Consider the following 22,996-nt stretch of genomic DNA (forward strand, 5'->3'; position numbering starts at 1 on the left):
AAAAAAAAAGGTTTGCAATCTTGCTATTTAACTATAACACATCCATGTATTGTGGGTCACCCATGGTCCTGCTGAGCCCACTAAATTTAAAACCTATACATTGAACATTTTTAGGAGACTAAACTTTGTTACTTTCTCTTTTCATATATATATATATATATATGTCATGTGTATTGGTAATTGAGTCAGGTTTCAGGTGTGTCCTGCAAACTGCAAATCTCCAGCATTCAAATGAGCTCCCTGCATGTCTCTGTGTCTAGCTGGTGACGGTGAAATTCTCAAATTTTGAATGAATATAAAGGAAGCAAATGAAATAATGCTACATAGCACAAACAACATATTTCTTTAGATTTTATTCTTCAATATAGAATGCACCAATTGGTGAATCTTGTTGTTTTGTCACAATTAGTGACCAGCGTTAGATGACTCCAGACATTATTGATAGTAATGATGAGTCCCAATATTAATCTATTATTTGTCATGGATAATATACAGTACTTTATATTATCAGTTAAGGTCCAAATATGTGTTTCTTTCTATGTTTAAAGTGGGGACACAGTTGCATTCATCGTTCAGCGAGTTTATTCACAAAATTCAACCCACCGACAGCAATGAATGTTAAATGTGACCTTTCATTTAGTTTCTTCATAAAGCTCTCCATTCTGAATCTGAATGTAACAGTGGAAGAAATTGATAGTAGACAGGTGTATCATGTGCTTTGCAAAAAAACCTGAATTGTCATCGTTGGCACCTATAATACTTGGACACTAGTTTAAATAAGTAAAGAAGTTTGAATTTCAGACACTAAAGTAAAGAAGTTTGAAGTATGCACAGTACAACATCAAATTTGTATTATCAAAAAAACACTAATAAATCTAAAATATAATTCAATTTACAGTGCAGACTGAGTTATTTTTACAGAGAGTATTTACAGGCTTAATTTAAAACTTAGATAAATCTTTACTTTAATATTTTCAAGACACCAAAATGATAGAGTAAATGAGTATTAGAATGAACTGTTGTTACATTGAACTTTTTATCGAATGAAAGGCAGATTGTAAGTTCATTAGAGCCACAATTTTCTAAACCTGTGGCATCAAACAGACACAACAAATGTAGAAGGAATCTAGTAATGTAAAAAACATCTAAAACATGGTTAATAAAACACAGACATTTTTGGGTTGCTGTTGGCTTTGAAGTTGGAGCCAGTGGGATATAAGTCATAAAAAAAATGGCAGGTATGAAGTTCTGCAGACAATGGTCTTGTCGTGATGTACAGTCAACGATCGATGGTTTGCCTTCTAATACCAAACTCACCGACAGCGTTGAATGTTCATCAAGACAGTCCTAAAATAAACATGCCGTTTATCAGCTTGAATGGTGTCCTGATAAAAGCAGGCTGCCATTTTAAACTTGGCTCGTGTAAGCATTTATTATGATCCAAGCATGTAGTTTCATTAGAAGTATTATTCGTTGTGGATCCTCTGTGCTTGAGATTCCAGAATTAACCCTTTCCTGGGACGTGCTTAGAGATTTATTTAATTGGTACCCTGTAGTCAGCTGAGGTAATTGCAGATGGAAGACTAATCAGTGTTCTCGGAGAACAGCTGGCAAACCATCAAGATAAATGTGCTGAAAAAGAAAAAAAGAGGAAAATATTTATTTTGTTAAAAGACACTCACTGAGATTTGACAGAATTCTATCATCTTGTTGGAAAATTAAAACAAACATATAAATCGAGCAATAATCAAATATATTGAAAATATATATTTTGATGATTTAACCAAAATGGTTCAAGAAAATTCTGGCATATTTTTATAGATGTTTTGAAGGACTGGTATACTACATTATAATAAATGTTTGTTTTTTTGGTTTAGATACGCTTTAATGCAGAATAACTGATTATCTTTAATATGTAGCAAAACTATCTTGACTTCAGTGGGTGGAGCAAGACTCTGTACCAGCAATAAAGATCTGGAACCACTATATTATTCTTGTGTTTACATAGATGCTTTAATCAGAATTTTCTACACACAAAAAAAGACTGGATAGATAGACAGACACACTGATAGAATTGTATTGGCGGTACAGGAAATTGATAGAACATAGAACTTTAAAGGGTTTCCTAATGTAGGTTACATTCAAATATATTTCCCAAGCTCCATAAAGTACAAAATAAAACCATTTTCTAGAATGAGAATTTATAACATTAATCCTTAGATTAAAACCATGATTTTTAGCTCTAAATCATGACAGGGATTAACACTGGCCTGATTCCTAAAATGAAAGAGAAATATTTATTGTCTATAGTAACTCAATAGGCATAAGTGCTACCTACACGTGCATTTACATGAACAGAAAATTATATTTTACCAAAATTAACTTTAAATTACATCTACTGCTTTATTGAACAGCTGCCAATTACAATTATGATGTAAAGTCTAGGTGTAAACCATTACATCAACTGCTGACTTGCAGATGAAGATGTGAAAACTGCTTACATTCGCAAGGTCTGGAAATTCATCAACAAGCTAAACTATTCGTATTCCAGTGCCAACCAGCTTTATACATCCAACAGATCAACAGTTTAGGATCCTTGTTTACACTCGATGCTGTGATACACACTATCTGTCTTAGGGCCATATAACGATGCAGTCCTACTCTTCCATGTCTTCAATGGCCACTAAAGTGTATGTAAACAGTAACAATAACGTTATTTTATTTGTGCCCTTTTGGTCTGTTAACCGCTTCCTGACGGCATGGGTGCGCAAAATCACTTATATATGTGATTATGCATTTCTGGGTAGGGGGGCGCGCGCGAAGCGCAACCACTCCCTGCCTGTGCCACCATTCACAGCCATGGCTGTCAATCACCGGGTCCTGGCTGGTGATTACTCGCTGGTGCCCGGTGATTGCCAAGCGTCTCCAATGGGGAGAACTGTTTGCAAACAAAACAGTTCTCCCTGTCAGCTCGTGCACCCTGCTTTGGATGGCTGTGCACACCCACTATAAGTCGCTGATCGCCGCCATTACTAGTAAAAATAAAGAAAAAAAATTCCAGTATATATACCGTCAATTGTAAACATTATAACTTTCATGTGAACCAATTAATGTACGTGTATTGGGATTTTTTGGAGGAAAGACATGTAGCAGAATACATTTTGACCTACATATATGATGAAATTTCGGTCTTTTTTTTTTAAGCGCACAAAAATTTAAAATGCACAGGCGATCAAATACCACTTAAAGAAAGCTCAATTTGAGGGAAAAAAAGATACAAATTTCATTTGGGTGCAGCGCTGCATGACCGTGCAATTGTCAGTTACAGTAATGCAGCGCCGTAATGCAAAAAGTGGCCTGGTCAGAAAGGGGGGTAAATCCTCAGGAGGGTAAGTGGTTAAATATAACACTGAAAATGTTTTGTTATATCCATTCAATCAGTGCCTAAAATATACATTACTCCTGAAAAATGTCTTGTGCGCTAATAGCTCCTTGTGCTCTTTGCTTGTACCACATTCATGTAATTTACAGCTGTTTCCACCTTACTTTGTGGGCTGTAGAAACCCTCCCCCCCATGTTATAAAAGAGGTGAGAGGGGGAGGTGTGCTGAAGTCCCATGCTAGGGTGAAAATGCTACAATGCTGCTCCGCTATTGATACAGTACAGTGAATGAAACTAAATGAATAAAGGTAGACGCTACTCCTTTACACGTCAAGGTGAACATATAACTACTTCAAAAATATAAGTTGGTATCCACATACAGCATGTACATAGATATCAAAAAAGTTCATAAAATAGAACAGTGTTCCCAATCACCGTGTCTTTATTCAGAATTGTGAATCTTCAATAAATTCAGCAACAAGTGCTCTACCACGTGTAGGGAGAATGTTCACTCACCAAACATATGCGGCTTTCACAAGCCTATCATGCCTTATAAATAGAAAGAAGTAAGCTGAATCCGGTATCTCCATGCACTTCAAATGTTGACTCTCTCTCAGTGGTAATGAACATAATAAGCCCAATAACATGATATATTCATAGCGTAGTATGCTTATTAAATGCTGGATAAATAAGAACGGTAATAAAATATTGCGCTCACATTTTTCTGGTGCACATGAAAGACACCAACATAAACAGCTTAGACACAAAAAGCACCACCGCTCACAGAGCCAGCATGCATTTCACCAACCAGAAATGCCGTATCCTGCTTTTAATAAACATACTAAGCTAGGAATATATCATTTTATTGGGCTTAATATGTTCATCACCACTAAGAGAGAGTCAACATTTATATTGAATGGAAATATTGTATTCAGCTTACTTCTTCTGGGTCTATTTGGAAGGCGTGATAGGCTTGTGATAGCTGTATATGTTTGATAGGTGAGCATTCTCTCATGTGATGCAGCACTTGTTGCTGAATTTATGGAAGATTCACAATTCTGATTAAAGACATGGTGGTTGGGCACACTCTTCTATTTTAAAGGCTTTTTTGTTATCTAAGTATTACTGATTTATATTTTTGAAGTAGTTATACAGTAGGTTCATTTGGTTTTTATTCATTTGGTTTTATAATTTAGTGTTGTGTACACTTAAAGGGGCAACTGCACTTCATACGGTTTTATTTTTGGGTTGGCACCCCCTTATCACATTATGGTGTCCGTTTATGACACAGAGAATAGCTGCGATTCAGAGGATCGCAGCTATTCTCTGGTCATTCACAGTTCTTGACACTCAGGAGATCAGCGGAGAACATGTTCAGCCCTTCACTGGAGATCTGTGTTCTCCCTCCAGATTCTCCAGCCCAGAGCTGGAGAATCGGAGGAACCACAAACTAAGCAGCGATAATTTAGATCGTTCGGAGAACTGATCTACACCGCTTCATAAACGGCATCCACAGGAGAACTGTATTCTCTGAGAATTCTGGAGAACTGAGCAGCGATCATTTACCGCTGGTTCATAAACAGACACCTATATACACAGCACAGTGAGTGAGCATTGTCCTCCTAGGACAGGAAGTGTGTTTGAATGGTGAAAAAAATGAAAATAAAAGCCTGAAAAAAGATGTCTAATTCAGCTACCACCTTTTAGAACTGGTAAACTAAAATATATTACATTTTTGTTCTTGGGTTTAGATACACTTTAAGGATGAAATTGGTTAAGAGTCACCCAATGGTTTCATTTAGTGCACATATCAGAAAACAAATCTGTTTTAAGAGATCATGCCAATCAAGGTACAAATAAATGACTAGGCCTTTCATACGTTTCTACTCTTTGGTCAAAAACCATGTTACATTAAAGCTATACTAAAAGCTAAACTTTTATTTAAAAAAAAATAACAAACATTTCATACTTACCTGCTCTGAAATGCTTTTGCACAGAGCAACCCTAATCCTCCTCTTCTTGGGTACCCCACCAGCTTTCCTTGTCTTATCTCCCAACCGAGTGCCCCCCATAGCAAGCCTTTTGCTATGGGGGCACTCATGCATACTCACTCCCGAGCTGGGGGGGAGGATTCAGAAAATGCATTACGGTAAAAATCCTTCTGCCTTTAGAACCACTTTAATCTTACTTCACAGAAATCCAAAGCAAATTTAACTCTCTGTTTTATATACAGAGATATGGTACTAGTAGACACCACCAATCAAAAATCTGTATAGGAAGAAAAACAATCTATATACAGAGGAGATGGCCGTAAACGGTTCCAAAAAATAAGCTTGTTACAAAAATTGACATGACAATGCTGTACATCACATTGCACAATGAATATACTGTAACTAATTCCAATGAATATTTCCTCTAGACTAACAAAGGAAAAAACTCTGGTCATGTTATTCTCTCAGTATGAAATGGAGACATAAGTATAATGTTTGATAGCTTTGATTCATATTTCACTTAGGTTTCTAGCATGTCTACATGTTATTTAGATGTTTATTACCAAGCAAAATGTGTACACACAGGCTTTTTATTTTTTGTTTTAATAATGCAATTCTACATTTTGCTCTTTACTCCTTTTTACTCCTTTTCTTGAGTACATGACTTATTAAGTAGAATTTTGAAAATCTTCAGCAAGCCATGCATACAATTGCGCATATAGGAAAATATACAAAATAATTATGTAGCTAAATAGTTTTCCTTCATCTGCTAGAGGCACAAAGAGGGCTGAGCTGAGGGGTGCTCTAGATATAAATAAACCAAGCAATTTGTTTGCCGTAAGCGATGGGGTGAAAACGTACACAAGATTTCTCTTTGCAGATACAGGAATCCTAATGCACACTGTCAGGATGAGGAGGCAAGTAAGCGCTTCCCTCCCTCTCTCACATACCCGAGGGGACTTTTGCTGTCTCTGCGGCCTGTCTCCAGTGGCCTATGCACCAGCGCTGATGGAAAGGACATAATTTAAGTGACGGTGTTAGCTACGCATCCAGTGGCCGAGCAGAGGAATTGGAGCAGAAAAGCGATGTTTCTGCAGGAATTCTCTTCTCTGACCTAAATTTGCTGATGCTTTTTGGTGTAAGGACAAATCCGCCTTTTACCAGAAGATAAACACGCATTATACAGAGATGAAAACATTTTATTTATCTTATCCAATATATAGGGTCAACAGATAATGTAGCGCTTTACAGAGAGCTATTCAAAACTGTCTTTGTTGTCTAAGGAGTTTGTAATTCAATTTCTCTACCACAGTCAATAAACATGCGCTGTGGGAGCAGAAGCTGATTTACCTAATAGTATGTTTTAGGGTTGTCAAAGGAAGCTGGAACATCTGGATGAAATCTACACTGACATGGGGAGAATAAACCAATACCATTATAAAATGGTCCTGGTAGGAACCCAGCACAGAACCCAATAATTGCAAAATAAAAGGGCTAATAACTTTGCTGACTCAGTATGAATAGAGGCATATTAGAGTTTCTGCATGAAAAGCATATTTAATACACGCCATTCACTTACAGTTTGACTACCATTTGTCTTTAGCTATGTGGATGAGCATATTTTTACTTCATATAAACAAATTCTCATCATCCTATAAAATTATAACAGTCATCAACATACAATGTGCTCTCCCTTGTCCTAATTGTTATAAATAAAGCACCATTAGGGGACAAGGTCCTATGGAGGGTTGAACCAGAGCTCCATGTTTGCATATTCCTCCTTCCTTCCTTCCTTCCTTCCTTCCTTCCTTCCTTCCTTCCTTCCTTCCTTCCTTCTTTCCTTCTTTCCTTCTCCCTTCCTTCCTTCTTTCCTTCCTTCCTTCTCTCTTTCTCCCTTCCTTCCGTCTTTCTTTCCTTCCTTCCTTCTTTCCTTCTCCCTTCCTTCCTTCCGTCCTTCCTTCTCCCTTTCTTCCTTATTTCTTTCCTTCCTTCCTTCTCTCTTTCTCCCTTCCTTCCTTCTTTCTTTCCTTCCTTGCTTCTTTCCTTCTCCCTTCCTTCCTTCCTTCTCCCTTTCTTCCTTCCTTCCTTCTTTCCTTCCTTCCTTCCTTCCTTCCTTCCTTCCTTCCTTCCTTCCTTCCTTCCTTCTCCCTTTCTCCCTTCCTTCCTTCTTTCTTTCCTTCCTTCCTTCTTTTCTTCTCCCTTCCGTCCGTCCTTCCTTCTCCCTTTCTTCCTTCTTTCTTTCCTTCCTTCCTTCTTTCCTTTTCGCTTCCTTCCTTTGTTCCTTCTTTCCTTCCTTCCATCCTTCCTTCCTTCTTTCCTTCCTTCCTTCTCTTACTGAACGTGATCAGAGAAGCTTCACTTATACAGTAAGCTGGTATGCCCCCCTGTCCAAAAGTTGACTTCTGCCAACCTACAGTAGGGCTTAGGCAGTAGTTGAAGTAGATGGATGAAAATATGTTCACCTTTAGGTCATCAACCTTTACACTTCCTACAGAGGAGCTCAGGCATTAGCTAAAGGAAATGGATGAATATATCTTCAAGTTATCAGCCTTTACACTTCTAGTTATTGAATTCCTAATATTTATAGGTATATTTTAAAAGAGAGCGGCACCATCAAGCCTTATTTATGGTCTACATCACTTTAAAACAGTTATGTGCATCTGTTAAATTTCCAGAAATGAATGTTTCTTAGTGCTGTACTGTGTCTTTTCTGCTAAGTGAAACTAGAGTGCTCAAAGTGGATTTGTCTTATTACATATAATGTATCTTGGTGCTTGGTATATACACGTGGTTTACAAGTAAACTGTTCTAGTTTGGAATATCACCTGTGTGTATTTGATTGTTATCTGTGCAATGAATTCAGACAGGAGATTTTGCATCTATATGCAATACACTATGACGTTAGACAGGAAACATCTGCTCTTCAGTTCAGTAGATTTAGAGCAACGGTTAAAATGCCATGAACCGTGTGAAAGAAACACATATGGACTCCATATAAACAGCTGCATTCCAAACTAGATTATCAGACAGATGTCTACTGGCAGGGCAGCTGAGGACAGTAGAAGGCCATAGCTGGCTAAAGGCCCATGAAACATAATGATGGTCAAAAGGTTTCTGCACTTTATTACATATACAGAGAAAATGTGCCAGTGCGCAGAGAAAAAATATTCAGTTCAGTAAAATATTCAGTTTGCTGCCATATCATTTAAAAGCAGCTCTTATTTAAATACTGCTATTACCATTAACGCCAGAAAAGCAGTTTCCATTAAGTGGGGGGCTCCCAAGCTTTACAAATAACCTTTTGGAAAAATCAAAGAGGATTTCCTATAAAATAAATTTGGTTTGGGATGTAAGCCTGTTCTATCTATGGCTTTATGGTTACAACTGAAGAATATAAACAGTCCTTCCATACAATGTTATCTCAACTATATCTTTCCCTACAGAACCCAAAGATCAATAAATGTTCTTCTGTTGGAAATGTGTATGACCATGTTTCTAATATATTTGTTATGTAAATCCATATGTGCGTGTGCTAGGTTAAGCTTTTATTTGCTGCTATTCATCAGGTTACTGTGGATTAAGTCCTTCAAATGACTATGCTCATTTGGCATGGTTCATTGCTCAATAATAACTAAAACAAATAAAAATAGTCCTTTCAAGCTACTTTGGTCTTTATAGCCACTGGGATCAAAGAGATCAAGTAATCAAAAACCATAACGTGCTGTGCACTGTCATTATAATTTTGATTATAGCACAGAACACATCACTTTTCTTTTTTACTTGGTTTTGTACATTCCCTAGACAAAGCCACCCTTTATTGTGACAAAACAAGTTGGGGACCTTTTTCTAGTTTTAGTTCAGAAAATTGATCATGTGGATTGAGATTTATTAGTCACACTTATTGGGAGCTTACTAGATCTTTTATCTTTGCTCCATCATTCACTCTCATAGAACAGGGGCATTATGGGGGGGATTTTGACTAAAACCGGCGCATACAGAATCTGGTGCAGCTGTGTATAGTAACTAATCATCTTCTAGGTTTTATTGTCAAGCCTTAAAGTGTTACTAAACCCACAACAGTAAAACCAGTCTGTATATGCAGTAAAGCATGCTTGTTATACTCATTGTGGAACCTAAGAGGTTAATCCTCTGCATTGTGTAAAATCATTGTTTGATCCTGACTTCTCTGATCCTCCCCTTCTTCCACTGTCCCCCTCTTATCTCCTGATAAGACATATCATGTTCAGTCACTCTGTACATGCTCAGTTTGGTGTGTATTGCCAGAGAGGGTTTTTTTTCCTTGGGAGAGTGCATGTGATTAGCAGAGGGCCAATCAGCACTGTCCAGACAGAGGTCAGGGGTTCTGCATCCTCCTAGAGCAGAATCAAAACTCATCGTACAAGCTTTAACATGTGCTCGGCTGGACACTGATAGAAGCCACAAGACTGATATAACTGCTGATGAGAAAAGGTATTTAGCAATTTCTATTTACTAAAATAATTGCATTTCCATGTTCTGTGTACTGTGGGAGACCAGATATAGTGAATTCAGGGTCCTGGGTTTAGTAACACTTTAATTGAACAAACTGAAGTTAGAGGCAGATTGGTTACTATGCACAGCTGCACCAGATTCTGTGTGCACCAGTTTTAGTAAATACCTCCCCCCCCCCCACACACACACATACATTTTGTTGGCTTTGCATCTAGTTTGTAAAACTATTTAATTTATTTAATTACATTTCTTAAAGATTGGTCATGAGTTTGAAATAACATGTCTATTAAAAGATACTTTCAAATAGAAGGAAATGAAATGAGGAGAAATTAAAATTTCTCAGCTGCCAACAGAACATGAATATAAGGCAACATTGTTGCAAAGGGGGCAAGAGATTTCCTCTCACTTCCTGTTGTGTTTACAGGACAGGAGATAAACATACATCTCCCCAATTGAAACGAATATCCACACCCATGCAAACCAAAACCAAATGTGACAACCGTAAATAAATGTCCAATACACACCCTCTTCTCAACACAATAAAAAAATGTGCTCACTTTCTAAATAAAATCCAAAGTATGTGTGTGTGTCAATGACAATATGTTAAGAGCTGCTCATCGCTGAACTAAAATAAGCCCAAAGATTTATGAAAAATTCCTATCCAAAACTAAGAATTGAACCAAGCCCTTATATATTAATTGTGTTACAAAAATAATAATAAATAGGTGTATATATGTAACCATAAATGTTAACATAAATATACACAATTGAAAGTGTATGCAATTCAAGTCCGTTATCAATAATAATAATATAAATAATAAATCCAAACGTGATAAGAAAGGCGACACCGAAGGAGATAGTGATCTTCATTATCCCCAGATAGAATCACACTGCACTCACGAGATAGCTATTTCTCAAAGGAAGTCACAATGCACTTGTGTACATTCCAACAATTCGCATCTGCAGCCAAAAAAATTTATAAGAGCGTAGTCAAATTCTTAGCTTTGAAATTGGAATTTTTCATACATATCCCCAATTGAATGCAATTTAAGAAAATAGAGAGAAAAAAGAGAGACACCTTCTAAGTGCAATATTTAGTACTTTTAATAAGCCACAAATAATAAAACTCACAATAATGAAGTAGTTAAAAAGCCCATCAGTAAGGTAATGTCTGAAGCCGTCATCCGTGTCCTGCAGGGATCCGTCTGATTTGGTTGGTGGCCTCCTTGGGTGGTGAGCGCAGTGGATGGTAAGGAGTCACAGGAGACCGCCGCCAAAACCGGAACTGGAAGTGTCGGTGACCAGCGTGAACCGGTCCCGTTTCAGCGGAGGTACACTGTGACTCTTTACCATCCACAGCGCTCTGGGACCTCCTTCACCACCCATGGCGGCCACCAACCCAATCGAACGGATCCCTGCAAGACACGGATGACGGCTTCAGACATTACCTTACTGATGGGCTTTTTAACTACTTCATCATTGTGAGTTTTTATTATTTGTGGCTTATTAAAACTGCTAAATACTGCACTTAGAAAGCGTCTTTCTTTTTCTTTCTCTCTACATTATGCTTATAGAGTTGACTTACTCTGGGATAACTGCCACCTAAGCGGTTATATAGCTATGGACTTTTTGGACTTATGGACTTTTTTTACATTTGTTCTATATACTCACTGGATATGAGCCATTAGTGCGCTGAGTGCTTTTCATATTGAAATTTTAGAAAATAACTGACTGGGTAAATAACCATTCCCTATTCTACCTAAAATACCTTATCACTTAAAGCGCATGTAAACCCAAGCCCTATTCTCAGTATGTTTCACTGTATACAGATTTCATAAGGAAAAACTTGTTTTGTTAATCTTTTGCAAAGCTTCTTACCTAGAATTTCTGCCAGTAACAGCAGTTCCTGTTACAGGCTGACAGCACTAGGTGGCTGCCTCAAAATTATCAGTGGAATAGTAGAAAAGAAGGAGCACCCGATGTCCAAATGATTGCACTTTTGATGGTAGATTAGGAGGCATTTATTGAGAGTAATGACAAGTACATCAATCCAACACATTTCGGGAGAAAAGACTCTCCCTTCTTCAGGGCTGTTGCTGTATGCTATTGAATGAGAAAAATTCCCACGTCATTTATAAATTTTTCAGGTTTCAGAGGAAAAAATGACAGGGTGACTGCTGTCATTCCAGGGACACATAAAGATAGAACCATTATTTGTGAATAAAAACATTTTATTTATTGTGATGCCAGCTCCGGAATGAACATATAGTACGCAAGTATATACTAATTATATTTTAGGAATTGAATTTTTGACCATTCATACACTAGAATACACCAAATAGTCAGCAAGGATCTTCTGATCATATAGATAACATATAGAGCTACTCTAACTGCCTAAACAAATGTGTGGGGAGTGATTTGTTTTGAAATCCAGACTGAAATGCAATAGTTTTCATAACTTTAGCACACATAAAGAATAAAGTTAATTTTATGTTAAGCAATAAGGAGTAATAAACTGGTGACAAAATCAATTTTACAATATGAAATAACATAAACCATGGCAAAATGATTATGAATGAGGAAACTCAAGAGATACATGTATTTAATAGTTGGTTTGTGTGTCATAAATTTGAAAAATAGAGTGAAGAAGTTAATATGCTATATCCCATCATCTACCAGAAGTGAACGAACAGCCAAGTCTCAGTGGTACTATTAGAGAGTTTAAAGAATTCATAATGAAAGCAATGACAATAAATAAGACTTGTTTGCAGAATAAATGTCATCATGCAGCAATTAATGTTGTTACAGTTATTGGAAGTAAGAGCTTGATGAGTTCACACAGCTGCATGTTCTTAGTGCATCTGATTATAAGCATAGGGCCAATTGAAAAAAAAAAAAGAAATCTTTTGAAACTGACCTTCAACAATTTAAGTTAACATATTCATCAGTCCTGTGATCATTCCACACATTTCATAGATGTTTAAAACAAAATCTGCTTCTCTATGACAGTATAAGGTAATCCTCTTCAAATATGTACAGAGACTATATGACTTCATTAGGAATAGAAATATCTTAGGCCCATTGCTGGCCCAAGACTTCTCAAAGTACTTTATCAGATCACTGTTATGACAATGGGCAATGGATCAAACTATTTTATTCTGTCTCTGCCCTCCCATAAAGAAGAATAATAACTGTTTAAATACTGTATTTATTTATTTATTTATTACAGGTGTTTATACCTATACCTAGGTTTACATTTATGAAACAAAGAATAAACCAAAGGATAACTCTACTTTTATGGGGAAAATAATAAAGAAAAATAGCATATAAAAATGATAGGCAAGCCATATTGTAATTTAATGTTAAAGAGGAACTAAATCTGTTGATTTCATAGTATCAAAGAACAGTTATATTCCCGACATGCCAGGAATGCTAACTGACACATTTGCTTATTCTGTCAACCAAACTGTCAAACCATCGAATGGCTGTTGACATAACTGATCACATGTGAAGCAACTTGACAGTTGCAGATAAAATAGTAGATAAGATGGCAGCTTCCTTGGCTGAAAAAAGATAATAGGGTTTAGTTCTGCTTTAATTAAAAATGACCTTTCCTTTTCAATCTGCAGTCACTGTAAAATTCAATGAAATATTGCAACCTGGAGGTGTTCTGTACACCACTGGCATATGGGACACCCCCAAAAACATAATTTCTTGCTTCTGAGGTTGGCTGACAGAATTTCCCAAAAGTCTGTGATAGGATACAAATCAAATATTAGTCAGCCCTAGTTGGAAATTTGGTTTTGGCAAGATTCTCCCCAAGGAATACTTCTTTACGGATACCACCTTTTATCATCAGAACAGTGGGAGTGCACCAGATTATCATACTGAAACAGACCCTCCCATTCAGAATCAGTCCGCAAAGGATATAGTGAAACAAAGATCAATTTGTTTAGAACAGAAACAGCTAGGATGCTGCAACAAAGCTTGTTAAAATCCTTGCAATTGGTATAGATCACCTCAACAAAAGTCAAGTTACACTTTGAGTAATAAAAATACCCCTATTCCATATCTCTATTGCAAAGTCATTCAACATTTTTTCCAGCACAAAGTTGTGCTGGAATTAAAAAATAGTTCCACAAAAAGTGTAGTTTCCTCAATTCTTGACTTTTTTTTTAACTCGTGCGCAATGCAGTTACACTGTTACAAAAGTGCATGTAGACCACCAAGCAGTCCTAGATATGCCACTTGTATTGTGTTACTGAATTGTCAGCAAAAAAAAAAGACACGGTCATGTGACACACACATGTTCTGAAGCTGATTGACTGAGAATTTAGCAAATATGATGAAGCTGTATTCATGTCAATCATCCAATCAAGTGGAAACAAAATTCTGTCATTCAAAGTGAACATAACTTCACCTAGTTTGCTAAGTAACCATTCACTTTGAACATTCTAGGCCCCTTTAGTAAATCAACCTCAGTGACCCTTAATACATTTGCTTTATTCCACAGCCACTGAGAAGAGCATTCCCAAACCCATATTATAGCTACAGGGAAAGTAAGTGACACTCACTGCAGGTTTGCATATTTCACATTTAGTGAAATCTAAACATACAGTAGATGTCTGAATATATGTGAATACCATCTGCATATTTTGGGGATGCTACATTTTAATAGCATCAACACATGGGGCCTACAACTAACATGTCAGGAAGAACTCAACAGGAACTCAGTTACAAGCGATTCAATGAACAGGTGGGTAATCGTATCACCTGTAATTCTGTGAACATGTACTCTGAAGTCCAAGGCACACAAGCAGTCCTTCCATTGGTGAAACTTTCTAGCTTTAGGATCACTAAAATATGCAAAGTAAGTATTCCCATTTCCATATATTTGCATAAATCCCTCCCTTGCTGGCAGGTCAAACAAGAAGTTGTGCCTCTTTGATGGAAATGCTGCACAATGTCATTTACCAGTGATGACTTACTTATCTGGCCAGTGGGGGAGCCACACATGGAAACAGATGAGTATTGTCTGTCCTTTATGATGAATCTGTCACTGGTAGGTTGTCCCCAAGGACAATATTGCTTGTGTGCCATGGGCCTTAGTGGTCATCAAGAACTGAGTTTGAACAAAATACTTTATAAAACTGATTTTATTTATGTGCACACTGACTACATCTTGGAAAATTATCTAGTTTTAGGTAAACAAAATCCATCTATCAAGTATCAATCTATGAAAGAGTTTGTTTGCTAACATGATTCACATTGTAGCCCAGAATATTGCTAAAACTAATTTGAAGAACAATAGATCTTTCAGTTCTCTGCTTTCTTCTGTAGTTTTCTAAAGTTTCTTTCTCTAACCTTGAACTTTGTTTGAAAAAAAAAAAAAGGATATGACTTATGATGTAAGTACCTTACAGCAAACCACATTCTGGGTGACCAGAGACAACAATTGCTACCACATGTAGCCCTTCCTTTACCCTGGAGCGAATATCAGTTTTAAATGAGCATGTATAAAAAAACATAATTACCATCCACATAAAAAACTTAAGGCAATAAATACTGAATATACATTTAAGCAACCTGAATTAGCTGAATTGATTTTGGCAGCCAAAGATTGTGGTTTACGTTGCAATTTCTAGATGTTTTTGTCCATGTAAAGCGAAAAAAGGAACCCTTTCAGCCAGATCTTGGCCTTTAGCCGGATGAATAGTTTATGTAAGGTGAAAACATACAAGATGACGCCTCAGTGTTCCTTGTACAGCACTGAGGTCCAGTGCTATAAAATTGCATTATACTGATTCATGCAATTAGTATAGAAATGTCCAATTTCATCAAAACAACAGTTCTGACTGGTGGGTTCAGAGTTAAGCTTACCTCTTTTATCCCCCTTGATACAAACCACCTTAGGTTTGCAACACCAGATGTTCTATAGGCATGTGCTGCAAAATCAGTGGGATCCTCTCCATGTGTGGTTTATGGGATCCTACCTGTACATACCACCATGAAATGCTGAGGTTGGAATGCAAATTCATATCAGCTTCCGGACTATTTCCTAACTAAAGTCACCGTTATTTGAGTGGCTTCAGCTAGGAAGGCAGGGCTGGTGTGTTTCATTTCAGTGCCACATGTGTGTTAGCCAGCCAGCCAATGGATAGTCTGCCACTGAGTTCACAACGCTCAGGAAGTATGAGCAGAACTTAGCAACAGTAAAATACTTGGCAGCTGTGGGTACGGATGCAAACTGTGGAAAGAGTATAAAGGAACTATACACTGCAGCTGTTGTCGATTAGAAGTCTGTAAGGCTACTTTCACACCTCGACTTTTGACTTGCCAAGTAGTTGCAATGCAGTGTGTTTTAAACACATTTTACACGTATTAGCACTTAATCCTAAGGAAGGTGCAGCATGCAGCATTTTGTTAATGCTCTACACTTAAATGCAGATGTATGAATATAGCCTTAACTAGAAATAATAGAGGGCACCCTTCAGGTAGTGGTAGAGAGGTGCTGGACATGGATTTTCACAGTTTATTAAAATGCGGGCAACGTCATTACGTTTGGCCTATCAGCAGTTTACCACAGAGAGAGGGCCCCCCCCAGGAAAGGACATGCCCCGAGCTGATAAATCCAAATGTAATAGGTCAGAGAGAGAGAGTCAAAAGAAAAATCCTCAGTCCAAAGTTACTGTTCAACTGATTGCACCAAGCGGGACAAAAGACAGCTAATGCATTTTGGGGGCCTCATCAGCCCATCATCGGGGCTGAGTGAAATGGCAGAATTTTAAATGTACTCAAAAGTAGTCCTAAGCAGACTAATCTGAAGGCAGAGGATGTCATAAGCAACAGTCAGTACTGGTGTTCACAGTAGGAGTGGCAAGGGTCCCAGCACTGACAAGGAACGCCAGTCATCAAACTGATAATAGGCCAGAAGGACCTATGGGGAAAGAATAGCCGAATGGAATTTATTTTCACTTGAGAAGAGGTGTTTAAGGGGGGATGTATAAATACATAAATTGTCCATATAGTGAATTTGATGCAAAATTATTCACTTTAACAAGGACAAGACAGGACTCTTTGTGACTGGAAGAAAAGAGATCTGACCTCTGTATATGGAAAAAAAAACCTGGATGTATTCCTAAATGCACAGAACTTAACTGGTTATTAGCATATAGAATTAATACCACCTCAGATCCAGGGAATGTCCAATTTCCTTAGGGGATGTTGGAAAAAATTGGACCAAGCTTTAAAGGATTTCGCCTTCCTCCAGATCAAATGTGGGTTTAGGTTTTTGTATGTGAAACTCTTCAATTTATTTATTTATTTATTTTTATGTTATTTGAACTAGCTGGACTGTGGATTTTTTCAACCTGACTAACTATATAACTATGAATGGAACTCTCCCAAGAGCAACACAGCCAAAAATGAAACTTTTCTTTAGTACAGTAGGTGAAGTCTAGAAATCCTTTTTCACTGTTGTATATTTAACAAATGGCAGCAGGTTAGAAAGTGAGAGAAAATCTCTCCAATGGAGCTCTGGATATTAGTTAATACCAGACAGGGGTTAAAATCCTTCCCCACTCTGTCCAAAACTAGAAAAAGGTTTTTGGCTTGACAGAGACTTTAAAAGACTTACAGATTAGCCATACCTGCTAAAGGTTTGATATTGTGTTGTGTTTGGCAATAATATAGATGCCACTATTGGTTGATAATAATAAAGTGGTAGAGAGTGACATTAATATAGTGATAGGATTTAGCCTGATTTTTGTACTATTAATTAGTGAGTGTGTTTCCATGTTGAACCTCCAAGAAAAGATGAGTGAACTGAACGATAAATGGTTCTAGGCAAAATTCTGTTCCTTTCAGACTGGGTAGAGAGATGGTGAAGAAATCCTGTCAAAGCAGCTGATTAATATTGAGAGACAGATAAGGTGAGGTCCAACAACTGTTAAAGCGGAGCTCCACTCAAAAGGGAAAGTTCCACTTTAAGCCTTTGTACCCCGCTCCCTGTTAAGGATTGGTACCTTTGGGGAGCAGGTAGCCGAATTTGACAGGTACCCACTTCCACTTCGGAAGCCGAAGTTGTCCTCCCCCTTCTTCCCCGTAGTCTTCTGGGCCATGTGACAGGTCCCAAAAGACTATGGGACAATTCACAAAGCGCAGCGGTACTCGCGTATGCACAGTGGGCACCCAACTGTGAAGCCGCAAGCTGACACAGCCGGGTGCCCACACTGAAGATGCCGGTGGCGGGCACAGAAGACAGCCAGTGAAACCAGCGGTGGTGAGGATACTGCTGGACGAAGGGACAGGTGAAAGTCTGTATTTTAAAAGTCAGCAGCTACACTTTTTGTAGCTGCTGACTTTTTTATTTCTATTCAACTGGATCTCCACTTTAAGCGCTTTTAACAAAAAAAAAGGGGAAAAAGAGATGGGCAACCAAATTGATAAGAAGCATGAAGGGGTAGTCCAACTTAATGTAACAGTGGCTTTTTGAGGAGCCTTCCTACCCAGACTATTCTATTGGGATTTCTGGGAAAAATAAGCCGAAGAAGGGTGTTTAATTGCATGGGAGCTGAAGTGCAATTTCTGCAATAAAGTCTGGCTGTGAGACACAATTAAGATTTCTGTAATTGTAACCCCCTTTTTATTACTAATGTTGTGTTTCCTAACATACAAGCTGCTAACACGTGGGCACACATAGGTTTGACAAGCACTTTGCGGTCAGGGTAACAGAGTAATTTTCTTGTCTTTTTTCATAATCGCATTCAGATAGAGCTTGTGGGGAAGAAAGTGTAAGGTTTGAAAAAAATGTGCAAAGAGGAATTATGTGTAAATTGAAAAAACACATAGCAACAAGGTATACCAGGCAACCCCGGAAATATCTCCACAACTTGTGTGTCCCCAGTAATAAGCCCTGACCACTATAGAACATGTATAGCCATGCAGGCTCTATATTCTTAAAGTGATATTAAGAGCAATTTAAAAACAAACAAACACATATGTTATACTTACCTGCTCTGTGCAGTGGTTTTGATAAGAGCAACCCCTGTCTTCCTCTTATTCAGTCCCCAGCCAGGGCTCCAGCCCCTCCTTCCTGCCAAGTGCCCCCAGAGCAAGCAGCTTGCTATGGGGGCAATCAAGCAGGCTCGCTCCCAAGCTGTTGCTCTGCATGTCCATTTGCACACAAAGCTTGGCCCCTTCCCCTCTCTTTCCTCTTTAGCTCACGGGCTGTGATTGACAGCAGTGGTAGCCAATGGCTCCTGCTGCTGTCTCAGCCAATGAGGCTGAAGAGTCCCCGGAGAGCTGAGGCTCCCATGCAGATCGCTGGATCACGATGGGGCTCAGGTAAGTATTAGGGGGCTGCTGCTGCACACATATGGTTTTTTACCATCATGCATAGAATGCATGACGGTAAAAAAATCTTGAGCCTTTGCAACCACTTTCACTTTGTGTTCTCTGGCCTGATTCCCCTGGGAAGCACCATCTGAGGCAAACCATTAATCTGCATTACCTGCAAAATATTAAAGTATACCTGAACTCAATAAGTGAAGATTTACTATTTTATTGGGACATCTAGAAATTGTAATTGTGCCTAAGCAGAAATCTGAATTTCTCCTGACAAATAGCAGTGTACTTCTTGGTATGTGAGTGTTCCTGGGAATGTCTATGCCTGCAGCCTCATAGATGTATACCTGCATTGTGAGACCTGAGCAGAGCATGAGCAGAGTGTATTCTTGGTGATTGGGAATCTTTTTTGTGCACTTTACATACATTATACAAGCTATGTGTACACGTTTTTGCATGTGTATCAAGCTGCAGGCATGCATTTTCTGGGCTGGGCAAGATGAGGAAAGCAGTTCTTCAGGCTCAAAAGCAAGCATCACACATTTACAGATGCTCCCATTGAAGTCTATAGGGCTAAAAACGCCTGATTACGCTAAAAAATTAGCTCAAGTACTTCTTGAGGTTGGGGTGTTGAATGTTCAAGTACTAAAATGTGAACAGGAAAGATTACAAACAATGGGATTCTGCATGTTGAGCATGGTCAGGAGTAGTCAGGTGTAGGGAATCACACTACAGAATGCTCAGGTGTTAAGGGGTCCAATTTACTGCTGCTTCTGAATTCCTCTAACCCCTGGTTCACATATCCGTGTTTTGCGTGGGCACGGGAGCGCATTTCATTTGCATGGACTCCCGTGCCCCAGGACACGCAAGGTAGAAGTCCCTGCACTTCTTCTGAAAATGCAGCCCTCACGGGAACCTCAGTTTTCAGTACGGTTGCAATTTCTAGTGCGGGCGGTATACCATTAGAATTAATGACACCCACCCGCGGGACTGCATTCCTCTGTGCGAGTGGTGTGGCTGCATGGATTTTTGTGCAGATCCGCAGCAGCACCATCTGCACATATTGTATGTGAACCTAGCCTGAATGCACATCTCAGGAGGTTATGAGGCTCTAAGATGAGGAAGTAAAGCACTGCCTCTACCAGGATGACTGTCTACTCAAAGAAACACCAGGCAGAGAAAGACAGGGGAAGTCAGTCATAGGGAAACGATCAGTTGAAGGGTGCCCACAGGCAATACTGTTGACCAGTCCATTGCCCTCTGCCTGCCTTTTTTTGGGCACAGCTGCAAGAGTTCAGTTACTTATCAAATGCTTCAAAATAGTTTACAAAACATAGACATATGGATTATTGGATTTATTTTTAGTTTTGGATTTCCTCTCCAAGAGCAACCACTCTCTCATTTCTGGTCTGGCTCTCACAGGGACAGGAGGTAAGATGAAATCTTAACAGGGTCACGGGCAATAAAAGCTTTTCCTACACCTACCAAACCTATGGAAAAAAGGTTTGGCTGGAGTTGAGCTTTAAAGGTTGAAAAAAAAGGCATAAGTCCATAATGTTCTACCCCTGCACTCCTATCCCTCAAGAAATCATTCATTCTAAAAATCTGGAGTGCAATCTCAAGTGCACTGGAGGGAGGCTATTGGATTCCAGACCCTACCTTGACCAGCTGATGACCTCAAGGGAAATATATATTTACAAACGCTCATTAAACTGTGCGTTCTGGTGAGTGTGCATTCCTTCTGCACTATACCGCACAGCACCTTATTACCAGGAGGATAGGAATAGATGAGAGCACTTGAAGTCACTTTGATATCATCACATGAACTGCTTATTTTATATTTATTTATTTATTTATAGTATCTCTTGTTCAGCGCTGCATCTTCTGATTTATATTGTTTTATAAGGTTTATGGTTACCTGGTGCACAGCTGCTACATTGCATTTGTAGGTGCGCTCGTATACATTTTCTTCACTATTTGGTATAATACTAGCTCACTGCTGGCTCCAATAAGGCAATCAATAGCGGGTGACACAGTTTAACTGGAACAAATTGCAGCTTGCTGTACTTTTCCAGAAATGTGTTGAATGCCAAAGCCACCGGCTTCGCCACTGGTATAAACTCTATAAGAAATGAGTTAGGTTAGTGTCCTGTAAATGAATGGATAACAGAGGAGATCCCTGGATCTTTTAATCTGGAAATGTCACATGTTTGGAATTTGCAAGCAAAAAAACTTCAGGGCTGGTCACACTTTTAAAAAAAACCCTGAATTTCAAAAGAAATATATGCATTCAGCTACTTCTGTGGAGTATTTCTTTGGTTTTGGCAAACAGGTAAAGTGGAAGTAAAATCCACATTTTAATTTGTGCCTTCAGGTAAACCTATAAGAAGATTTACCTTTAGATACAGTGCATATCTCCTTAATGTGCACTGTTTAGGACAGCCTTTTTCAACCAGGGTGCCCAGGCATCCTGGGGTGCCTTGAAGTTTCTGCAGGGGTGCCTTGGCAAAATGTATAAAAATTGGCCAAAACTTGTATACAAGCCAGAGATGGATCAAGTCTGCCTTTAAGTTACACAAGCCACAGGTTTTCATTGTGCACCATTATAACCTTCTAGCCGCCAGCGTCCTGACAACCAATGACATCATCAGACGATATGGAGGATGTCAGTCACCTGCACAGCATCCTAGTTTGACCCTCCCCTGCCCCTCTCCGTCAGCATTGGGGTCACATTAGCTGAGTGAGGGAGAGAACCTGAGGGAGAAGAGAAACATTGGAACACTAGTCAGTACCAGTGTGCAAAAGTGTATTTGGTTTGGAAGAATAAATTACCTTGTTGGGTGTGCATAAAAGTTACTATAGGGTTCCTCCTGGGCTTCTATATGGTGGTCAGTATATAAATAAGCGGCCAACACTCTACCTTATACCTTATAAATAACTGTGAAAACAATAATAATAGTGTAGCGCTATTACATAAGAAATAAAAATATATATATAACTTAATAGGTGATAGTAATAAATACTATGAAATAAACATGCATATGAGCAAATCTATAGTGATATGATCCAATATGGATCTAATTAGTGCCAAAAACTGCGTAGTGCAAAACAATGTGAAAACTGGTCCTCAACCAGGACCTCATATAGTGAAAAAACAAACCAATCAAAAAAATCCTCAGAATTATACCTACCAGGGATTTTAAAATGAAAACCCCACACAAACTAGTGCAGAACATCCGTGACTCCCTAAATTGGGGGAATATTTTCCTAAGAAAAAGTGACACGTGTTTACATATAAATACAATAAAAAAAAACTTCAGTGACAAATTTTATACATAGTGAAGTACTTCAGGCGTGGACGCCATCTTGGCACACCTAAAACCTGAAACCAATGCAGTACACCATAGCATGAGGTTTAAAGGCCTGTATATTGCTAAAAACAAGTAAGTGGGCATTTTGCTTGGTTTTAATACATTTAAATAAAAAAAACCTATTACACTATGAAGGATCTTTTCTCTTCAATTATGATCCGGATGGGAGATTGTGCTGTGTAGCGGATACTTTTACCTGGAGTGGACCAGAGAAGCGTAAGTGCCGCCAGTGAAGGGGATTACTGTTGGATACCATCCAGTAACTAGATACTGCCTGTGAAGGATCCTGGGGTGATCCTGAAAGCGCGCTGGCCCAGTGGGTCATAGTAAGGAGGTGAGGGGGCATTTTGGCCATTAAGGATTTCACAGTTGGTGTGAATGCACATTCACTTCATCACCTGCATGGAATATTTATAT

General features: G+C 38.5%; 1 long non-coding RNA gene across 1 annotated transcript in view; it reads right to left on the reverse strand.

Annotated features, from left to right (window-relative positions):
* Positions 1–338: 338 nt before the first annotated feature.
* LOC149453159 (uncharacterized) overlaps positions 339–22,996 on the reverse strand; it is a 107,331-nt gene continuing 84,673 nt past the window's right edge. The window contains exon 3 of the long non-coding RNA XR_016314731.1: positions 339–1,632. This is a non-coding gene — a long non-coding RNA (uncharacterized LOC149453159). The remainder of the gene's footprint in view (positions 1,633–22,996) is intronic.

Source organism: Staurois parvus, unplaced genomic scaffold (assembly GCF_062004578.1).
Source record: "Staurois parvus isolate SC_StPar_1 unplaced genomic scaffold, SC_StPar_1.0 ptg000450l, whole genome shotgun sequence".
In the NCBI taxonomy this organism is placed as follows: Eukaryota; Metazoa; Chordata; class Amphibia; order Anura; family Ranidae; genus Staurois; species Staurois parvus.